The sequence below is a fragment of the Protomyctophum parallelum genome, assembly GCF_964188405.1.
Source record: "Protomyctophum parallelum genome assembly, chromosome: 22".
Lineage (NCBI taxonomy): Eukaryota > Metazoa > Chordata > Actinopteri > Myctophiformes > Myctophidae > Protomyctophum > Protomyctophum parallelum.
The window spans coordinates 30,617,220-30,625,514 of record NC_139714.1 but is presented as its reverse complement, the minus strand read 5'-3'; positions in this window follow the sequence as shown (position 1 = coordinate 30,625,514).

The following is an 8,295-nucleotide window of genomic DNA, read 5'->3' as shown; positions in this document are numbered from 1 at the left end:
TCAAAGAACAAGATTCCTTTACAGGATCTCCTCACTGGTCAACAAAAACACCTTGAAGACCTTAACATGAGCCCTCGTACAAGGTTTCTTTGACTATGCATGCACCTCTTGGTACCACAGCACCTCAAAGGCCATTAAAACAAGGCTCCAGACCTCCCAAAACAAACTGGTCAGGCTCCTACTTGGCCTCACCCCCCGAACCCACCTCACCCCTGCCCACTTTGACAGGCTGGGATGGCTTAGGGTCGACGACAGAGTACAGCATCTTGCAATGGGTCTGGTCCACAAGATTCGATACACCACCAAGATACCCATGTACCTGTCTAAATACTTCCTTAATGTAAACGAAGTCCACACCCACAACACCAGAGGGCACAAACAAGGGACTAAATTATCTTCGCTCCTATGCCACCAAAATGTGGAACGCCCTACCAACAGTCATTAAGACATGTGAAGCCCTTGACTCCTTCAAAACCGGTCTCAAAGGGCACCTACGGACGACTGCAATTCGAAGCTGGCCCCCGTAAAATCGAAGCCTACCACTGCAGAGTATGTGCTGGACATTCTTGAACAAATACACAACAATAATTATGTTTGTTCATTTCTGGTTAATTGTATGTAGGCTAATCTATCTACTCTTTACTGCAAGAGAATAATGACAACACTGCTGAAAGCTACGCACAATACAAGTTTTATGTTGCATCTCGGCCCAGGGGAACTGTGTGTGTGTGTGTGTGTGTGTGTGTATGTGTGTGTGTGTGTGTGTGTGTGTGTGTGTGTGTGTGTGTGTGTGTGTGTGTGTGTGTGTGTGTGTGTGTGTGTGTGTGTGTGTGTGTGTGTGTGTGTGTGTGTGTGTGTGTGTGTGTGTGTGTGTGTGAGTGAGAGAGAGAGAGAGAGAGAGAGAGAGAGAGAGAGAGAGAGAGAGAGAGAGAGAGAGAGAGAGAGAGAGAGAGAGAGAGAGAGAGATCTGAGAGAGAGAGAGAGAGAGAGAGAGAGAGAGAGAGAGAGACACCCTGAAATGTGCACACAGAGTTTAGGAGGCTGCATTTCTAGGCTAATACAAAAGAAGGTAATGAGGGATCAAGGACAGGCTGATAGGAAGTCATCAATAAAAAGAGACCTCAGATGGATTTGAGCTAAAAGTCTTGAATTTAATTCAAAACAATCAAAACAAAACAATTTAGGCCTATGTACAAATTAAAAGAAAGTTTATGAAAGTGGCCAGCCGTATTTATAGTATGTATTTCTGTGTGTGTGTGTGTGTGTGTGTGTGTGTGTGTGTGTGTGTGTGTGTGTGTGTGTGTGTGTGTGTGTGTGTGTGTGTGTGTGTGTGTGTGTGTGTGTGTGTGTGTGTGTGTGCGCGTGTGTGTGTGTGTGTGTGTGTGTGTGTGTGTGTTCGTGTTCCCTCATAATAGCCTTGTTGTGTGCTGTTGTCTTGGCAGAACAAAGGATCTCATGGTAGACTAGCATCTTCAACCCCAAATCACGTGACTTCTTATCCCGCACACGCGCGTGCGTGCGTGTGTATACACACACACACACACACACACACACACACACACACACACACACACACACACACACACACACACACACACACACACACACACACACACACACACACACACACACACACACATACACACACACACACACACACACAGTCACACACACACACACACAGACACACACACACACACACACACACACACACACACACACACACACACACACACACACACACACACACACACACGTAATGCAATTGGTGTTTCCCTCTGAGTAAAAAGGGGCCAATTGTTAAAACAGTTCACGAAAAGCATTTCCTGACTGAAGGAACATCTGGAGAAAATGAATGCGCACACACACACACACACACACACACACACACACACAGGTTGCCAATGTATATGAAGTCACGCATATGTACACACGCTAACCTCTTGACACATTTGCGCACGTGTGCACGCACGCATCTGGAGCAGCTCAGTCAGGACATGAATGCACATTGACATTCTCTAGCCTGCAGAACAGAGGGAGGATGTGGGTGGGAGTCACAAAGCACTGGTCCAGCAGCACACTTCGCAGAGACTTGAAGGAGCAGCAGTGTGCACAGATTCCAGCAACAGATCTGACTGCTGGAACCACACAGAGTGGCTCAGAGCCTCAGCCTGTTGGCTCAGATGTCTAATATCTCCCCTGGTCCATAGGGGGAGATATGTGGATCACAGGGATATCCCTTGGTCTACTGTAGTTGTTAAGATATTGGACTTTCATGTGGGAGACGGGAGTTTGAATCCCGGGCATTACACTCACAAACCTGAGGAGTCTGGAGTCTTACCCAGGGTAACTGGACTAAGCTCAAGAACTTGTTTACAGCCAGGCCCTGCTCATAGAACATTTCATGGTAGGGGTTCAATGCCTTGTCCAAGGGCACTTCAGCGGTGGTAATTTTAACGTGCCAGTCCGGGGATACGAACTAGCGACCTTCCGATATCAAGACCGCTCCGCAAACCGTTCGGCCACCGCTGCCCCTACCGCTGGAACTCATACTATACCATAGTCATACTGTATGTGCTACTGTACCACATTGTCTCTAATCTGGCAACTATGGGAGCAGCATCCATGGATTCCTAGGCCCTGTGAACATTGCTTATAGTTCAGTGGTTCTCAACCCCCCACATGATTATTTTTTTGTTTTTGGGGGGGGGGGTCTCCAGATGACAGTGAAGTGACAATTTAAAAACTTTTAAGACCCTTTAGTCCTTTACCTAATAAAATAAATAAACTAGAAAGACCATTACTGCATCAGAAGTAATCAAATTGTCAAAAAATATAAGAAGGCAAAAATTATGAAAAAGTGTAGATCGGCTATTTTCACAATATTCATCTGTGGAAAAGAGTAAAAAAAAAAGTAATGTCTCAAATACTACAATTCCAAGTGTTTATCAGGGTGGGGGGGTCCCCAGTTCAAATGTTTATTTTTGGGGTCGAGGCCTGAAAACGTTGAGAACCACTAGCTTAGTTGACACACCGTGTGTTACACGGCAAAGATAGCAGATATAAAAGTTCACAACATGTCACGACCCAATGTACAGTATAGGCCTATACTGTATATATTATAGGGTTAGAATAGCTTATGTTCAGCAGGTGAATGAAGTTGCAGTGTTCAGTGTTGAAGTTACATTATACAGACAGACTGCATGGCTACTTGTGTTAATATGTAAATCTTTACTTTAACTAATAACAAAACAAGAACAATGTTTATATGACTGCAAATTTTGATCACTTATTAGCAGACACAGTATTTTACAATTTGTCCCCTAAAAATGTGTTTGTGTGTAGTACTATCCCCCAATCACTCTATTCATTCTTGTCCTGAGGATGCATTCTCATTCTGATAGTGGCGTGAATCTCAGCTCTGCTGTATCTGACTTTCTACTACTCAGCATTCCATGGGAAGTGTAAATTACAGTACTTCTAGGTCTAAGGTGGCCACCTTGAGGGTTGTAGTTAGATGTTTTTCTTTTTTTTTACCCAATGACACAAATAACAGCTGCTCCAGACAAGAAAACTTAACCTTGAATTGTATGTTTAGTTTGACTGCCTGGTATGTGGTATCTTTACCGATTTTAAACAGTCAGTAGTTTCATCATGTTACCTACATCTACTACCACTCTCAACCTAGAACATGTCTTTAATCTTTAGTGTTGCATAATTAGACCCAAAGTTTATTGACTGTTTAGATAAGCTACCTGCCATTTGAAGTGGTAGATGTTTAAAACTTGTCCAGCAGATGGCAGCATAGAATCGTAGGACAGCAAAGTTGAGGCCCAACGCTGCATTCAATTTATGGTGAAGTGACCACCAAGTTTTATTTTTCGCCATCTCTAGAATGCGCTTCTTCACCCATTTATTGCGCTTCCTAGTCAGCCTTATCCCTCTCTTGTGCTTCTGTTGCAATACCAACAAGCCCAGAAAAGCCAGGCCCACCGTTAGAGCCTGTCGCGCATTTACACTACACTAGCCAGTAGGCCTGCCGTTATTCTCACACAAGAAACCAGAGAAATCAATCAGGTAAAAATGCTCCGTTTCGTTTCATTTGTTTTTCCCTTCATATATACTCTAAGGTTTTTCCCACAAAGCTAGTGGTGGTTGAGGTTCCGGTGGTTTCGCCCTATGTCTTTTCCTATGGGGTTTTCTCCCGTTTGAGACTCCTGCAGACTACTGCCACCTCCTGGCACGTAGAGGTATTTCCTCTTATCACTTAACGATTAAATGTGATATCCTGTGATATCTATCTATCTATCTATCTATCTATCTATCTATCTATCTATCTATCTATCTATCTATCTATCTATCTATCTATCTATCTATCTATCTATCTATCTATCTATCTATCTATCTATCTATCTATCTATCTATCTATCTATCTATCTTTATCTTCACTTTCCTACATTACTGAATGCACGGTCAGAGCCCACACACACACACGCACACACACACACACACACACACACACACACACACACACACACACACACACACACACACACACACACACACACACACACACACACACACACACACACACACACACACACACACACACACACACACACACACACACACACACACACACACACACACACACACGATACCTTTACAGACCATCAGGTGAAAGGTATGCTGACCTCAGATTATTTAACAGCATTGCTGTTAGATGTGTGTGCCAAGTTGTGACATGCCTGTCTACTTCACCAGATATTCTTAATGTTAACAAAGTCCACACCCACACCAGAGGGAGTGCAACGAACCATGTACAACCCAGATTTGGCACAAACAAGGGACTAAATTATTTTTGCTCCTATGCCACCAAAATGTGGAACGCCCTACCAACAGTCATTAAGACATGCGAATCCCTTGAATCCTTCAAAACCGCTCTCAAAGGGCACCTACGGACGGCTGCAATTCGAAACTGGCCCCCGTAAAATCTGAATTCCCCCCACCGCCCACCCATTTCCCCCCTCACTGTATATGTTTCTTTTCCCTTTTTACCTCCTTTATGATGAATTCCTGTTCTGTTCTTTGACTATATAGAAGTGTCTATTTGTACGTCTCTAAATGTTTTGATGAATTGAACAAGGTGGACCCTCTTGTAAACAAGTGTAATGCTTAATTGGGTCGTCCACTCACAGTCAACAGTCTTTGTATTGAGTTTGTGCTTGAAATGGACTGTAATTCTGCAAACTGTTAATACATATTTCAATCAATCAATAGGGAAGAACAGTTTTGTGACTTCTTAATAAACCCCTTTAGGGCATATATGTTAAGTAATATTGTCCTCGCCCCTCCTTGTCCTATATTCCTACATTGACATTTTAAACATTTACCTTAATCTGCTGTATGGTGACTTAATGAGGTCTCATTAGATCATGACATGTTGGCTTTTAGCTACAGAGATCAAACTTTTTACCTAACATTTACGGCCTGGACTCTTCAGCCACCAGGCCAAATCTTCCAGTATAATAACACATTCCCCTCCTCTCTCTGGTCCTATGTGAAATTATGTTTGTATAATATACTTATTAAACATGTATTTGTTACATAACTCTGCTGTCAGGAAGAAAACACCTAACTCCAAAATGTTCATTTTTCAGGAAATGAAAAGTATAAATTTTTCAGGAAATGAGAAAACCTTATATTTTGAAAACAAAGCAATACTGCCTCATCAAAGTTGGCATTGTGACTTTCTATATTGTCAATTACTTGCATGAGCCGGGAAGAGGTGGTGGAGTTAGTTGCTTTATCAGATAGTTTGAGGGTCCAATGGAGTTACTTACTTGCTTTTTACTACTTTTCATTGGTTCAATATTTCTTTAACCAACACACAGACGTAGAGGGTGTTCAATAGCACTAAATTATGCAAAAACAATGCAAAAACCTCAACGACAGCAACGATACATACACTTAATCGACTTTGGGGCGCAAAGGAGAGAGCACAGCCTTGAGCCTTCTCTTCATCGATGGCATTGCAGTAAAAAGTCACGTGCGGTCAGGGACAAACACAACACGCATGTTTTTAAAAAGGTTTAACAGAGACCATGATGCTGGTTTCGTTGCCTGGAGGAGAACCTGTTTATTTTATGTGACTGTAGGTTTTTGTTTGCTTTTATCAAAAGAAAATAGGGAAGCTGCTCCTCATCAATTTTATTGATTGAATACTTAATTGTCAATTTGCTAAAAAGAAAGAGCACAGGAAAGTAGGCTACAGTTCAATACATCAAAACATTTGTCTAGACTAGTTTGGATGGACATGGTATCGGTCAAAAAGGAGGCATCGAAGAGGAAGGACGGGTGGATAAGGATCAACATGGAATGTCAGAACAGGTCAGGTCGACCTCCCTTTGTTTATCCATGCCTAGCCTCGGTACCAGGCTTTCATTTTTGTTGGTGCAAAAATTGAAAGCCTGGAGGAACGCATTGGCCGCTCTGGTCTAGAAGTGGGAGTCAACCCTTCCGGGTGGGTGTCGCTCCAAATGATGTGACGTAGCGCTGCACTAGGGGGGAGAGGAGGGGCCGGGGGTGACGGACAGATCGATGAGATCCAATCAGGGCGTGCGCAAATCTGAGCCGCGACCCGCCCCTCTAGACCAGAAACCTAACACGTTAGCTCAGGCTAATCCATGCCTGGACCATATCAAAAGCAGACCACAAGTATAATTTTGTGTTTGAGTCTCTTGCTCTGTCAATGCTTTTAGGAATTAGATTACAGTAATGCATAAATACATAATCTAGATTACAGTAATGCATAAATACATAATCAATCATAATCCAATCTGAGAATTCCATCGGCAAATATTCGGGAAAACAGTCGTGACTATTAGTCAATCTAATGAATCACTTACGGTAGGAGGAATATTAGAGAATCATGCACTGGCATCAGGAAGTCATGGCCAGAGACACTGATAACTTTATTGACATCGAGTAGTGCCTGATACAAAAGATTATCCTATTATTCCTTTAACAGGGGTGCCTGGTGGTGACTCAGCCTTTTGGTGTGTGGAACTGTGTTCCTTGTGGGGTTTCCCCAAACATTTGACCAATTTGCATGTGTCACGAGTACATGTCAAAGAAAGGAAAGAGGAGATCCACACACCATTTTAAAAGATACCAAAACTATTTATTGACAACAGAGCGGAAAACAACACACGTTTCGGCCTCAGGGGCCTTCGTCAGGTAGGAAGGGACCCGGGTTAAAATCTGGGGTAGAAGAGGAAAGTATTACCAGTATAGCTGCCTGGACTGCTAGGCCGGCCCGGGCCACAACACTTTATATACTTTTGGATTTAGGGATTTAGAAGAAGACATCAACATTAAAAGGAATGTACCTGCACACGGTACAGGTACATTAAAGGTACAGTAAAGATGGGCACTTGTTTGCCTACGTACCTGCTTTTAAAATTTATTGTATGCAAATGTTTTTTTTAAACAGGATTTACAAGAAGGAAATGACTTGTCTTTCTGCATTTTTGCACACCCACACACACACACATGCATGCACATGCACGCACGCACGCACGCACACAAACACACACACACAAACACGCACATGCACACGCACACACGCATGCACACACCCACGCACGCACACACACACCCACACACACACACACGTATGAGGATGATGTCATGCGCATACCATCTATACAAGCCATTATAGCTTTTTTGGGTTTATGATCTGGTCGGGAGTGGAAACTTATGTCATGTTGTAGAAACTACAGACTGTGTTGGTCTTTATCTCAACGAGACGAAAACTGAATACGTAAATATATGCAAATCCAACAATAACCACATTATAAAAACACTTAACAACACTCCTCTGAAACAGGTTGATGACTACAAGTATTTGGGTTCATATATATCTTCTTCCCAAAAGGACTTTCAAACTAGGAAGGGTATGGCCTGGTCAGCCTGCAATGACATGCATATAAGATCTGGTCATCCCAGCTTAGTAAGATGTTAAAAGTAAAAATATTTAGGACGACCGTTGAGCCGATTGTACTCTATGGCTCCGAGACTTGGACACTTTCAAAGAAACTAGAGATACGGTTGGATGGCACTTACACCGCCTTCTAATGAGAGCGCAAAATCTGTCTTGGAAGAGCCACCCATCGACTAATCTAATATACGGCAACCTTCCCCGTGTTTCTTCACTAGTCCGATCCAGAAGAACACTGTTTGCCGGCCACTGCTACAGAGCTGACAATGAGGTTATATCTTCCCTTATTCTCT